Source organism: Pelophylax lessonae, assembly GCF_965119305.1.
Source record: "Pelophylax lessonae genome assembly, chromosome: 4".
In the NCBI taxonomy this organism is placed as follows: Eukaryota; Metazoa; Chordata; class Amphibia; order Anura; family Ranidae; genus Pelophylax; species Pelophylax lessonae.
In genome coordinates this window covers 79734761-79749835 of record NC_138771.1, presented here as the reverse complement: position 1 = coordinate 79749835, position 15075 = coordinate 79734761, and the positions used below count along the sequence as shown (strand labels likewise).

Here is a 15075-nt window from a genome sequence, read left to right as displayed (position 1 = left end):
AATCCACAGATAGGTCTGCCATCATATACAAGTATCTATGTATAGATGCACACTATGGTAAGAAATGCTGACCTTTGGCCACACTACAGTTTCACTTTACCATGTTTATTCTACTACTGTAATCTTCCAATGCAAGAATGAATCTTACTGAAGTCAGCAGAGAAACACTTTCTAATGAGGCCCATGTGCTGAGCTGTTGGGAACTAGAGATGAGCAAAAAATAAAAACTGAATTGATGCATACTCCTACCCTTTATAACACATGGATAGAAATGAGAGCGAAAACAATTATGCAAAGCAGAGAAAACGCTGGTGACTGGTGCATATTGGAATGTGAAGGTAGGCATTCTTGATATTGATAGAGGCGAGGAATTTACCCTGATGCAGGGGATGCCACCACCATTCGAATGGACTCTATTCTGAACTTCTGTACCTGCACAAAGCAGTTTAGCACCTTGAGGTCCAGGATTAGATGCACTTTACCTTCCTCCCCGGGGACTGTGAACAGGTTTGAATAGAAACCCTGAAAACGTTCCGAAGTTGGAACTGGGACAATCACCTCTTGAAGGAACAGGTCTTGTACTGCCCCAAATAGGCCCTGTAAGCAGTCTGGGGACAGGCGCAAGTTGGAAGGATAAAAAAAAACCTTGCCGTGGGACAAGAGTGAAACTTGATCTTGTAGCCGGACCGAATTACTTTGTGGACCCACTTGTCTTGCAGTAGGGAAGTCCACAGGTCTAGAAACCAGTGTCCCTGCCCCCTGATATGGATGAGGGTGCACCTTTATGTTAAAGGAGCCTTTTCCACAGTCTGGAAAAGCCCGATCTTGCCTTGCCAGAACAAGTTCGTTTGGATCCTCCTGAAGATGCCCTGAAAGGCTTCGGGCCCTTGTCCACTGACCCTGAGGGACGAAAAAAAACTTCTTATGAGCTGAGAAGGAAGGCCCAGGTCTATGACGAAGTTCCTTGCCCTTAGTAGCCTGCGGAAGAAAAGTACTCTCCCCCCGTGGGACCTTTTGGGTGCTGCATCCAAAGAGGCATCACAGATAAACTGCAGCCCCTGGACCAGCTGATCCGCCAGCTTAGCAAAGGCTGGGGGGAGCTGTTCCCCCTCCAGGTCAAGGCGTATAAGCTTAGCCCACTTGGTCAGAGTTTGCAACGCTAGTGCAATGGGGAATACCGGCCTCATAGCCGAACCAGCCAGAGTGTACATTTGGCAGGCCACAGCCCTCGTCTTCCGGTCAGCCGGATCCTTCAAGGCCAGGGACTCTTCAACTGAAATTATGGTTGCCTTGTTTAATCTGAAAACTGGAGGGTCCACCACCGGTGGCACAGTCCACTTCTTAATAAGGGACTGCTCATTGGGATAACACCTAGTAAAGCGCTTAGGGACCCCACGGAGATGCTTTGGTCGTCCCCACTCTTTAGCGACAATTCTGTCAAAGTAGGCAGGAAAAGGAAAACACTTTTGCCGCTCTGGATGGCTTGTGAGTGCCAAAGGGTACCTGCGCCTCTGTCGCAGCTTCAGCTGCATCCTTCTTCTTCAGGGTCTCAAGCACAGATACAATCAATGCATCCACCAGCGCCTTTTTGTGCACAGTCACAGGCATGGAGGAATCATCCTCACTATCAGAGGATTCCATGCGCACCAGCAGGGTGACCCACATCCGCAGCGGCCAAATTAGATTTAGGATATGATGAGACAGATGAGGCAGGGGAAGGCGGTGGCGCTTTTGCTAGCCCTTCGCCCACAAGCCACCTTCACCCGGGACACAAGGGGACTCTAGGGCCGCCATCAGTGCATGGATGGATGGTTGGGACCCGGAGGGCCCCGCAGCCTCAGAGAGGGGATCAGGTGGGGAAATGTGCTCCAAAGACTCCATGAGTATCCAGGGGGACCCCACAAAAAAGTGTAAAACACTACTAAGGGACAACCCCCACCGAGCTGGCAGCGCCACTCGGTCACCAGGCACCATGCGATCCTCAACAGAGAGGGAGAGGACCCCACCAGACTCACCACCCACTGATACAAACACCTGCAGCCACCGCGATAATCTACACTACACACCGCAGTGATCAGGAAGTAAAATGATCCCAGGAGTCAGCAGCAGGGGATGAGGAGGGGCTCCCACCGCCAAAATCACCGCTCATAGGGCTCCACTGTCATGGCTGCCGCTATTTTCAATGGCAAACCACAGCAAAATGGCTGCCATGTATAGAACACACAGGCTACGTCAAAATAGCAGCCCAATGAGGCATACAGGGACCCAGGATTGGGAGACCAGGCCTCAAGGACAGAATCAGATAGGACGGGGGCCCTGGCAGGAGCCCCAACCAGGTACAAGCCCCCCCGCACAGTCGATCATCCGGTCGCTGGCAACGTACCCCCTGGCCCCCATCGCCAGTCAGCGCCCTACCCCCACACCAGGAAAGTGGCAAGACTACCCAAACAGCCCCAGCATATGTGGAAGGGGTTGGGGAAGGATAAGGGACTCAGCAAGGGGGGATGCCTGCGGGAAGGAGGGGAACCCGGAGGGCCGACCGTCCCAAGGAGGGGCCCATGTCCACCCCAAAACCCTCCTGGGGGAGAGGGGGTCAGCTACTCACCATGCCAGGAACTAGGTGGGCACCGCTCCAGACAGAACTCCTCTCTATAAAAATGGGGGGATGTCGGCCAGGAGGAATGTTGCGACCCGATCGCAAGCAACCTCGTGAGGTGTTTAACTCGCAGGCTAGCCCCGTTCCAGTTGGGCTATGTCGCGACCAACCTAGCACGGAGCTGAGGTCTGCGCACGCTCGTTGGCCAGACTGGGGCGACCACTGAATCTAGATTATCCAGCTCTTTGCCCAGTCAGGCAGTTGACTGTAGATCTCACAGGAAAAATCCAGGAGGAAAACATTTTCTATCTAAAAAAAATGCTGCCAGGACCAAAGATCCCAGCAGGGAACTAGGTCCTAACTCCTGACTAGGCAGAAAAAAACTGAATGGATATAGCAGAAAGAGGGAGTATATCCCCTGGGACTGCCCATGGGTGTAGCCAGAATTTTTTTTCCGCCTAGTGTCCCACTCCTGTAGGGGGCAGCTTAACCCAATGGTTATGAATACCAGGAGGTGTGTCTGTCAATGAACGAAAGATAAATCTTTGGACCCATTGTCAGACCCTACGCTGGTGCAGTGGGTCCTGGGCTCCTCCTGGTGCATAACAATGCCCGGTCCCATGTGGCGAGAGTATGCAGCAATTTCCTGGAGGATGAAAGAATTGATACCATTGAATGGCCCCCACGCTCGCCTGAACTAAATCCAAAAGAACACCTCTGGGACATTATGTTTTGGTCCATCTGACACTACGAGGCATACAGTAGTCAGATTGCACCTCAGTTTGTTCAGGAGCTCAGTGATGCCCTGGTCCAGATCTGGGAGAAATTACCCCAGGACACCATCCGTCGTCTCAAAAGGAGCATGGTCTGACATTGTCAAGCATGTATACAAGCACGTGGGGGCCATACAAACTACTGAGTACCATTTTGAGTTGCTGCAATGAAATTTCAGAAAAATGGAGTAGCCTGCTGCATCGTTTTTATTCACTTTGATTTTCTGGGGGTCTTTGAATGCAGCCCTCTGTAGGTTGAAAATGTTTATTTCCATTAAACAATGTGGAATCCTTTAATTCCCGACACATTACCCAGTTCATATCAGTATAGATACCCAGCATGATATTTTTCCCCATTGGGATCTGATGTGTTTTCAAAATGTTCCTTAAATTTTTTTGAGCAGTGTACATGGCTTCTACCTAGCAGGTAAGGCACACCGTGAATCTATTCGCAGACAATATTATCCTTATGCTATCCAAACCAGAAATCGACTTCATCCACGCACATGAGGCATTATCTAAATTTAGTACTAAATTAAGTACTCTTGCTATAAGGTTACTTTCAGTAAATTCTTAATCTTGAACTTAGGTATACCTCGCCATAAATGCGCATGCCTTCAGGGTCAATTCCAATACATCTGCTCCGAAGTGAGTATCCTATATATCTAGGGATACATTTAGCTCCCTCACTTTCCGTTGTGAATTATAAACCCTTTTTGGCTAAACTGGACAGGGAACTCAAACTAGTGAAAGTATAACTGTTTTGGGCTGGCAGACTGGCATCCTTTAAGATGCTTATCCTTCCCCAAATTTTGTATATGTTTAGAGTTCTGCATATGCCGACTCCAAAAATCTACCTAAAATCCCTCTCTTCCCCATTGATGAAATTCGTATGGCAAGGAAAGGGTGGGAGATGCCCTCATTCCATTCTTAATAAACACAGGTCTGTTGGCAACATGGGTATGGGGCATCCATGACTACCATACCGCAACTCACTCGGAACAACTTAAATACTGGTTTTCCACCCGCGAGCCCCCCTTATGTGTAGATATAGAGAGCTACCTCACCAAAAATGATAAGCTGTGCAATCTGCTTCTTCAGATAGATGGAGGGCAATACCACTCTCTAACCTACATATCACCACTAGAGCATCAGTATTAGCGTGGAGGAAATTATGCCTTGCTATTACCACTTACGAACAGGCAAAGCAAATGCAATACCCCATTAATACCCTGCAGTCCCTAATTCCAGATCTCCCCGCCCTCTACTGGGCACATTATGGAATCCAGTGGATCAATGATATTCTACCTGATAACAATCTCCTAGACCCTGACTTGATCTTACGGAGGTTCCAAATGCCACGCAATTGGCATTTTACACTAGTAAGTATCAAGCACCTGTTATCTTCTACGCCTCCACCTCCACTTTCCCTACATCCTAAACTATGTAATTTTTTTGACCACACAGATAAGCCCCAAAAGGGCATTTCACTAATCTACAACTTACTCCACAATAAATTTACTTTTAGTAAAAACAATCTCATGACCAAATGGGAAGTGGACCTCGGTTCTACATTTTCCAAATCTCAGTAGATACGAGCAATTCGCTCTGCATACATTATCCACTGTGTCTCACACTGGGAACTAGCATTGAAAATAAATAATGTTAGATGATATTTCACACCTTTTAAACTAGCAAAGCTGTATGTATTCTGATAGCTCGGCACTTGGTTGGAGAGGCTGTGGCCTTACGGATAACATATACCACATATTTTGGCCCGGGAAAGTATCCGCAGCTTCTGGAAGTAATCTTTCAAACTATATTGGAAATCTCAGGAATCCTAACCGCTCCTGATCCTGGCCTTGCCATATTAAATATCGGCTTAGACTCCTTCCCTATCCCCTATCGTAAAGTGGTAGCTAACTTGCTGTTATCTGCAAAACTAACGATTACACGTAATTGGAAAAGGGAGCTGTGAATAGACCCAACTCAACTATTCTTATGAGAGAGGGATTGCCATATACTCTAACACCCTGTCAGCCTTTGATAAATGTTGGAAACCATGGCTTGATTGGATAAATAACTGACCCACTTCATGTCTTGTGGCACATCTGGCTTTACTACGCACATTGTGGCTACCTATATTGTTGCTGTTATTTTTTGTTCATCTTGATATTCTGTATATATTAGCAATGTGTCTGAAAGTAAGACACATTGCCAATGCTCCTAGGTCGGATCATGTTTGTGTTGTACTCTGATCCAGTTTGTACTCAACTAGTGTACTCTAGCAGCTGCGTCCACAACCCATATCTGTTACATTTTGATTTCTGAAAATTCAATAAAAATAGAATTTTTGTAAGAACTTACCGTAAAATTATTTTCCTCTGACAGTAGCCGCCCACTTATTCATTCTGCACGTCTGGGTATTGGCCTTCTCCACAGGAGTAAGCTAGGCAGAAGATTTTGTTAATATAATCACAAAACCTTGTATAGACACACCTACAGGGGGCTGTCCTTCTGGTCAATACCCCCAGCTAGCCTCACTCCCAATTCATTTTGGTAGCAAGCAGTACAGAGATCCATAAACCCCAAAAAAAAGGCGGGGCGGCGACTGTCAGAGGACTCCGAAAAAATAATTTTACGGTAAGTTCTTACAAAAATTCGATTTTCTCTTACGTCCTATGACAGTCGCCGCCCACTCATTCATTCTGCATGTCTGGGACGTCCCAAAGCAGTGTAGATGTGAGAGGTGGGAAAACGCAACCGTCAAAAAGGCACCGCAGCACCCAGGTCAGAGACAAGATTTTTTTTCTGAACCAGAAAAAACTGGGCAACAAAAAAGCTCAACAGGAGCGAACCCAGGAAATCAAACAAGAAAGAACCCCCAACAGGAGAAGACAGGCAAAAAACTACCCTGTCTCCCCTAAGGCACTGCCGCACTCAAAACTTTGCGGCCAAAAGAGGCATCCGCTGATGCCAATACATCAAGTTTGTAAAACTTTGTAAAGTTATGCACGGACGACCAGGTCGCCTCTTTGCACACCTGAGTCACCGACACCTGATGGCGGAAGGCCCAAGCCGCACTAATCGCTCTGGTAGAGTGCACTGTGACCGGGAAAGGCGGAACCTGATCCCTAATCGAATAGGCCTGCACGATCGTCTGTCTGATCCATTTTGAAATGGTTGCCGCCGATGCAGCCGTACCCTTCCCGGGTCCCTTGGGAAGGACAAAAAGAAAATCCGACTTCCTGAAGGATTCAGTAGACGGCAGGTAAACCCTGATCGCCCGGACCACATCCAAGGAATGCAAAGCAAACTCCCTAGGATGCTTAGGCTTCTCACCCAGCGAAGGCAACACAATATCCTCATTGAGGTGGAAGTCTGAAACCACCTTCGGAAGGAAGGACTGGTGAGGTCGCAAGACCACTTTATCCCTATGAACAACCAGATAGGGGGAGCGGCAAGACAGGGCCGCCAACTCCGACACTCTGCGAGCAGATGTGATCGCCACCAGAAAGGCAACTTTCCGTGACAGTACAGGCAGAGGAATCTCTCGGATTTTCTCAAAGGGAGGACGTTGTAAAACGGACAAAACCAAATTCAGGTCCCAACGGGGCAAGGGTGCCCTCCTAGGGGGAGCCAGATGACGTACCCCTTGAATAAAGGTGCGGATCAAGAAATTTGACGCCAAGGGGCGCTAAAACAGAATGGCCAGCGCAGACAACTGGCCCTTAATCGTGGTCAGCGCAAGACGCTGATCCACACTGGTTTGCAGGAAAGCCAACACTCTTGCCACCGAAAATGAGCAGGGATGGAACCCCTGCAACTCACACCAGGCGAAATACGCCTTCCAGGTACGATAATAAATCTTACCAGAGGAGGCCTTCCTGGCCTTGAGCAAGGTAGGAATGACCGCCGACGAGAGACCTCTGTCTCTCAAGACTTGGCTTTTAACAGCCACGCCGTCAAAGCCAGCGACTGTAAAGCAGAATGGAAGATCGGCCCTTGAGACAGAAGATCGTCTCGAAGCGGAAGCCGCCAGGGAGGCTCGACGACCATTTGCATGATGTCCACGTACCAAGACCGACGTGGCCAGTCTGGGGCCACCAGAATCACCAACCTCGGGTTCCGAGACCAACCTGTGGAGGAATCTGGACAACAACTGAATCGGGGGAAATGCATAAATCAGTCGATACCGATGCCAAGGCACCACCAACGCGTCCGAGGCATCCGCCAGAGGGTTGCGCGTTCGAGCCACGAACCTTTCCACCTTGTTGTTAAAACGAGACGCGAATAGATCCACATCCGGGGATCCCCACCACGCACACAGCATCTGAAACACCTCTGGGTGTAGATACCATTTCCCCTGGTCCAGGGTCTGGCGACTCAGATAGTCCGCCTGCCAGTTCTCCACACCTGGAATGTGAACCGCAGAGTGTCTCGGGCCAGGACAGAATCTCGGCCACTTCCTTGGTCGCCTGGGCACTCCTGGTGCCCCCTTGGTGATTGATGTAAACCACCGCCGTTGCGTTGTCCATCTGTACATGCACCGGGCAGCCCTGAAGCCGAGCCGACCAACGGAGCAAACAGAGCCCGATTGCCCGCAGTTCCAAGACATTTATCGGCAGGGAGGATTCCCCCACCGACCAAGTGCCCTGGGCACACAACTTGCCCAAAACTCCACCCCAGCTCGACAGGCTGGCGTCCGTGGTGACCACAGTCCACAGCAATGGCCGGAAGGACTTGCCTCTCATCAGAGCCGGAGACTGGAGCCACCACAAGAGATCCGATCTCACTTTGGGGCTCAAAGAAATCCTCCTTTCCAAAGATTGAGGATGTCTGTCCCACTTGACCAGAATCTCCGCTTGAAGAGATCTCGTGTGAAACTGAGCAAATGGGATCGCCTCGAAAGCCGACACCATCGGGCCCAGGGACCGCATGCAGGTCCGAAGCGAGAGGAGAGCTCATTGTCCCTGAGGGACCTGACCTCGTCCTGCAGGATCCGGAGCTTGTCCTCTGGAAGAAAGACCTTCACCTGGGCAGAGACCAGAATCATCCCCAGGTAGGGGAGACGAACCGAAGGGGACAAGGTCGACTTCTGAAAATTGATGGTCCACCCGAAATCCTGGAGCTTTCAAACCAGCGACGTACCGGAACCGGAAGTGAGGGTTCGTGCGGTTCGTGCGGCAAGGGAGAGAGGAGGAAGGAAGAGGAGCTGCGGGGACACGTGCGGGGGAAGCCGCACAAGGGGTGCGGGTGCACCGTGCAGGGACCAGCAACTGAGCGGAAGTGGAGGACGGGAGCCGAGGCAGAGAGCGGCGGCGGCGGCGGCGGAGGTCAGAACCCGCCTTCCTTAGTGCCTGGAAGAAGGAGGAGGACCGTCCGTGCCCAGTGAGGAGGAGGAGACATCCGTCCCAGTGTGTGTGTGTGTGTGTCAGCAGCTGTGAGTAGAGCAGCAGCTGCAAACAGGGGGAAAGCTGTGTGACTGTACTCTGTAAGAAATCAATAGCTGTTTGTCTGTACTGCGACTGACTGCTGTGTGACTGTCTCTGCAACTGAGTACCTGGGAAGTCTGGTAAGTATCCTTGCGACTGGTAAGTATCCTTGCGACTGGTGAGTATCTTGTGACTGGTGAGTATCATTGCAACTGGTGAGTATCTTTGCGACTGGTGAGTGTCCTTGCGACTGGTGAGTATCCTTGCGACTGGTGAGTATCTTTGCGACTGGTGAGTATCTTTGCGACTGGTGAGTGTCCTTGCGACTGGTGAGTATCTTTGCGACTGGTGAGTGTCCTTGCGACTGGTGAGTATACTTGCGACTGGTGAGTATCCTTGCGACTGGTGAGTATCTTTGCGACTGGTGAGTATCTTTGCGACTGGTGAGTGTCCTTGCGACTGGTGAGTATCTTTGCGACTGGTGAGTATCTTTGCGACTGGTGAGTGTCCTTGCGACTGGTGAGTGTCCTTGCGACTGGTGAGTATCCTTGCGACTGGTGAGTATCCTTGCGACTGGTGAGTATCTTTGCGACTGGTGAGTATCTTTGCGACTGGTGAGTATCCTTGCGACTGGTGAGTATCTTTGCGACTGGTGAGTATCTTTGCGACTGGTGAGTGTCCTTGCGACTGGTGAGTATCTTTGCGACTGGTGAGTGTCCTTGCGACTGGTGAGTATCCTTGCGACTGGTGAGTATCCTTGCGACAGGTGAGTATCCTTGCGACTGGTGAGTATCCTTGCGACTGGTGAGTATCTTTGCGACTGGTGAGTATCTTTGCGACTGGTGAGTGTCCTTGCGACTGGTGAGTATCCTTGCGACAGGTGAGTATCCTTGCGACAGGTGAGTATCCCTGCGACTGGTGAGTATCTTTGCGACTGGTGAGTATCTTTGCGACTGGTGAGTATCATTGCGACTGGTGAGTATCTTTGCGACTGGTGAGTATCTTTGCGACTGGTGAGTATCTTTGCGACTGGTGAGTGTCCTTGCGACTGGTGAGTATCTTTGCGACTGGTGAGTATCTTTGCGACTGGTGAGTATCTTTGCGACTGGTGAGTATCTTTGCGACTGGTGAGTATCTTTGCGACTGGTGAGTACCTTGTGACGGGTGAGTATCCTTGCGACTGGTGAGTATCCTTGCGACTGGTGAGTATCCTTGCGACTGGTGAGTATCCTTGCGACTGGTGAAGTAGCTTGCGACTGGTGAGTATCCTTGCGACTGGTGAGTATCCTTGCACTGGTGAGTATCCTTGCGACTGGTGAAGTAGCTTGCGACTGGTGAGTATCTTTGCGACTGGTGAGTATCCTTGCGACTGGTGAGTATCTTGCGACTGGTGAGTATCTTGCGACTGGTGAGTATCTTGCGACTGGTGAGGATCCTTGCGACTGGTGAGGATCCTTGCGACTGGTGAGTATCTAGTGACTGGTGAGGGTATTAGCGACTGGTGGGTACCCCAGGTTTTGTACCAGGGAAGTTAGAGGTAGTGTAGGTAAGGAAGAGCAGGTCGTTAATATTATCCCCATAGAGTAGAGGGTAATAATGTCCGACAGGATTGGGGATGCCACTCAGTGCACTTCTTGCGGCATGTATGCGTTCCTTGATGAACCAATCGAGGACGAATACTGCTGTGCAAGATGTGAGCGACTTGTTGCTCTGGAAGCCCACATCGTGGATCTAGAGAACACAGTGACAAGACTGCGTGGCATCTACAACCTGGAAAGGAGCTTGGACTTTACCCATCAGGCGCTGGCAGGGGTCAGCATAGAGGAGGAAGGAATAGAGGAGACGCAAGCAGCAGAGGTACGCAGCTGGGTGACTGTTAGGAATGTTAGGGGGAGGAGAGTCAGGGAGGCCAGTCCTGAGTTGGTACACCCTAACATGTTTGCCGAGTTGCAGGTTGAGGGGGATATCAACTCAGGGGTGGCAGAGCTGGAGCATGCGCCCTCCCCCAGCTGCCAGGGGAGGGACGGCTCCAGGAAGAAGGGGGGCCGTAACTCAGGAAAGGTTAGACAGGTTGTGGTAGTTGGGGACTCAATTATCAAGAGGACAGAGAGGGAAATCTGTAAAAAAGATCGCGTGAACCGAACAGTTTGTTGTTTACCGGGCGCCCGAGTTCGGCACATCGCAGATCTGGCAGACAGATTGTTGGGCGGGGCTGGGGATGACCCAGCGGTCATGGTGCATGTGGGCACTAATGACAAAGTTAAAGGTAGGTGGAGGATCCTTAAGAACGATTTCAGGGACTTAGGTAATAGATTGAGGAAAAGGACCTCCAAGGTGGTTTTCTCTGAAATACTGCCTGTACCTCGAGCCACACAGGAGAGGCAGAAGGAGCTTAGGGAAGTTAACAAGTGGCTGAGGAATTGGTGTAGGAAGGAGGGGTTTGGGTTCCTGGAGAACTGGGCTGACTTCTCAGTCGGCTACCGGCTCTTTAGTAAGGATGGGCTGCACCTTAATGGGGACGGTACAGCTCTTTTGGGGAGAAAGATGGCCACCGAGTTGGAGGGGCTTTTAAACTAGGAGACGGGGGGGAGGGCTCAGAAATAGAATCAGTCAGGAGGGAGCAGAGGACTGAAGGCAGTTGTAGGGTCAATAGCGACAGTAGGTCAACAACATCAATTGGCGGGTCTGTGCGGGAGAACAGCAGACCAAACAGAAATAAACAAAACCGCCAATCACGTTTAACTTCCGTAAAACTAAGAGGGGTATATGCTAATGCCAGGAGCCTAGCTAATAAGATGGATGAGTTGGACATGTTAGTACATGAGGAGGACATAGACCTTGTGGGAATAACAGAGACTTGGTTCGACCCCTCACATGACTGGCTGGCCAATATCCAAGGGTATTCGGTGTACCGGAAGGACAGGGTTGGTAAAAGAGGGGGAGGGGTATGTCTCTATGTCAAGAACAATATAAAGGTGCTAGAAAGGAGTGACATTACGGATGGGATGAGCATGGATTTAGAATCTGTGTGGGTTGAACTCGATAGGGAAGAAGATAAGGGAAAAGTAGTTGTGGGGGTTTGCTATAGGCCACCTAACCAAGGGGAGGAGGTAGAGCTGGAATTTTTAGCACTAATAGGTAAAGCGGCAAAACTAGGATCAGTCATCATATTGGGGGACTTCAATTATCCCGACATTGACTGGGAAGAGGGGACTGCACACTCGCATAAGGCCCGGCTATTCACGGAAACCTTACAGGATAACTACATGTCGCAGTTGGTGGATTCCCCTACTAGAGAGAATGCTATCCTGGATCTATTGATCACTAATGACCCAGACATAATCTCGGAGGTAGGAGTCCAGGACAACCTGGGCTCTAGCGATCACAGGATGATCACATTTAGTATAAATAACAATATAAAAAGGCAAGTGGGGAACATAAGAACCCTAAACTTCAGAAGGGCAGACTTTCCAAAATTGTACTCATTGATGGAAAGGGTAAACTGGGACCAAACCCTGGGATCACTGACCACAGAGGAAAAATGGGAATGCTTTAGAACAATATTAAGCAAAGGCATCTTGCAGTGCATTCCTATGGGGAATAAATTTAGAAGAGACAAAGCCAAACCTGGCTGGCTAAACCGTAGCGTTAAAAAACTTATAAGGGGAAAAAAATTGGCCTTCAAGAAATATAAATCAGAGGGCACCGTATCGGCCTTCCAGCAATACAAGGAGGAAAATAAGAAGTGTAAACACGAAATCAAGATGGCTAAAATCAACTTTGAGAGACAAATAGCGGAGGATAGTAAAAAAAACCCAAAGAAATTCTTTAAATATATCAACAGCAAAAAAACTAGGGCAGAGCATATTGCACACATAATTAGCGATGATGGGAGGATGGTTACAGAGGACACTGAAAAAGCAACCGTGCTGAATTCTTTTTTCTCGTCAGTCTTTACGCAGGAAAAGGAAGGGTACACTGACCATGACTGTATGGTTAGTAGTAATACACAGGACTTGCCACTATGGCTAACAGAGGGGGAAATCAGGGAAAGACTGGATAAACTTAACACAAACAAATCACCAGGCCCGGATGGCGTACATCCGAGAGTGCTCAAGGAACTCAGTATGGTTATATCTAGACCACTGTTCCTGATCTTTGCTGACAGTATTAGGACAGGAAATGTACCAGGGGATTGGAGGAAGGCTAACGTGATTCCGATATTCAAAAAGGGCCAGAGACATATCCCGGGAAATTATAGGCCTGTCAGTCTGACATCAATAATATGTAAACTTTTGGAGGGGATGATAAGGGACTATATCGTAGAGTATGCTAAAGACAACAACATCATCAGTAGTAACCAGCACGGGTTTACAAATGGGCGATCTTGTCAAACCAATCTCTTAGCATTCTACGAGGAAGTGAGCTGTGAGCTAGATAGGGGGAGACCAGTGGATGTGGTGTACTTGGATTTCGCTAAGGCGTTTGATACAGTTCCCCACAAGCGCTTAATTTATAAAATAAGGTCTGCAGGTATCGACAGCAGGGTTTGCTCTTGGATACGGAATTGGCTAAAAGGCCGTGTCCAAAGGGTAGTAATAAACAGCGCATACTCAGACTGGTCTGAGGTAGTAAGCGGGGTGCCCCAGGGCTCAGTCCTGGGACCAACCTTGTTCAATTTATTCATAAACAGCATTGAGGACGGGATCAGTAGTTCGTTATCAGTTTTTGCAGATGACACAAAATTGGCCAGGGCAATAACTGCACAGCATGGAGCAGATATCCTACAGAATGACCTGGACAAAATTACGGAGTGGGCAACGACATGGCAAATGAGGTTTAATGTGGAGAAGTGTAAGGTTTTGCACTTGGGGACCAAAAACATAAAAACACAATACACGTTAGGAGGGGAACCCTTGGGGGAATCAAAAATGGAGAAGGATCTGGGAGTCTTAGTTGATGATAGATTAGGCAACAGCATGCAATGCCAAGCGGCAGCTTCCAAAGCCAACAGAATATTAGCATGCATAAAGAAAGGGATGTATTCCAGAGATAAGACTATAATCCTTCCACTTTATAAAACTCTGGTCCGACCGCATCTGGAGTATTCTGTCCAGTTCTGGTCGCCAGTCCTCAGGAGGGATGTGTTGGAGCTGGAGAAAGTCCAGAGAAGGGCAACTAAACTGATTAGGGGGTTGGAGGACCTTACCTATGAAGAGCGGCTGCAATCGCTCGATTTATTTTCCCTGGAGAAAAGACGTCTGAGAGGGGACATGATAGCAATTTATAAATATCTTAATGGGGATCTCAGCTTAGAAGAAAAGCTGTTCATTCGAAGGAATTGCATGAGGACTCGAGGACATACAATGCGATTAGAGGAGAAGCGTTTTAACCTCAGGCAACGTGGGGGGTTCTTTACTGTTAGGGCTACAAGATTGTGGAATTGTCTACCACAAGAGGTGGTTTCTGCGGGTAGTATGGTGACTTTCAAAAGACTCTTAGACTTACATCTCAAGGATCAGGAGATTGAGGGCTATGTTAGATGATTACGGTCACACACACCTACACAGGTTGAACTGGATGGACTATTGTCTTTATTCAACCTCACCTACTATGTAACTATGTAACTATGTGATCGACAGATCGCGCAACAGGGTGGCACTGGAACTCAACCTTAATAGGAGATCGTCCAGATAACCAAGGATTGCAATCCCCTGCACCCTTAACAAGGCTACAACAGGAGCCAATACCTTGGTGAACACCCTTGGAGCCGAAACAAGGCCGAAAGGCAACGCCACAAACTGATAATGCTCCTCCGCGATTGCGAAGCGGAGGTACCGCTGATGACCCTCGTAGATAGGGATGTGTAGATACGCATCCTTGAGCTCGATGGAAGCCAAAAAGTCCCCTGGACTAAGGGATGCCACCACCGTCCGGAGGGACTCCATCCGGAACTTCTGAACCTGCACAAAGCGGTTCAGGGACTTCAAGTCCAGAATCCGACGCACCTTGCCCTCCTTTCTGGGCACTGTGAACAGATTGGAGAAAAAACCCCGAAACCTGTCCCGCTGTGGAACTGGGACGACCACTCCTTGGGCGAGGAGGTCCTGAACCGCCTGGCGGAGATCCCGGAAACGATCGGGAGTTAAATGAAGATTTGAGGGAAAGAACCTGTCTGCGGAGCGAGACCGAAATTCTATCTTGTACCCTGAGCGAATGAGTTCTTGAACCCACCTGTCCTGAACCTTAGACAGCCAGGGCTCGGGAAAAC

At 49.3% G+C, this 15075-nt stretch overlaps 1 protein-coding gene across 2 annotated transcripts in view; it reads right to left on the bottom strand.

The window, feature by feature from the left end:
• Window positions 1-15075, bottom strand: part of ATP8B4 (ATPase phospholipid transporting 8B4 (putative)) — a 648069-nt gene that overhangs the window by 180486 nt on the left and 452508 nt on the right. The gene's annotated exons all lie outside the window — the stretch shown is intronic.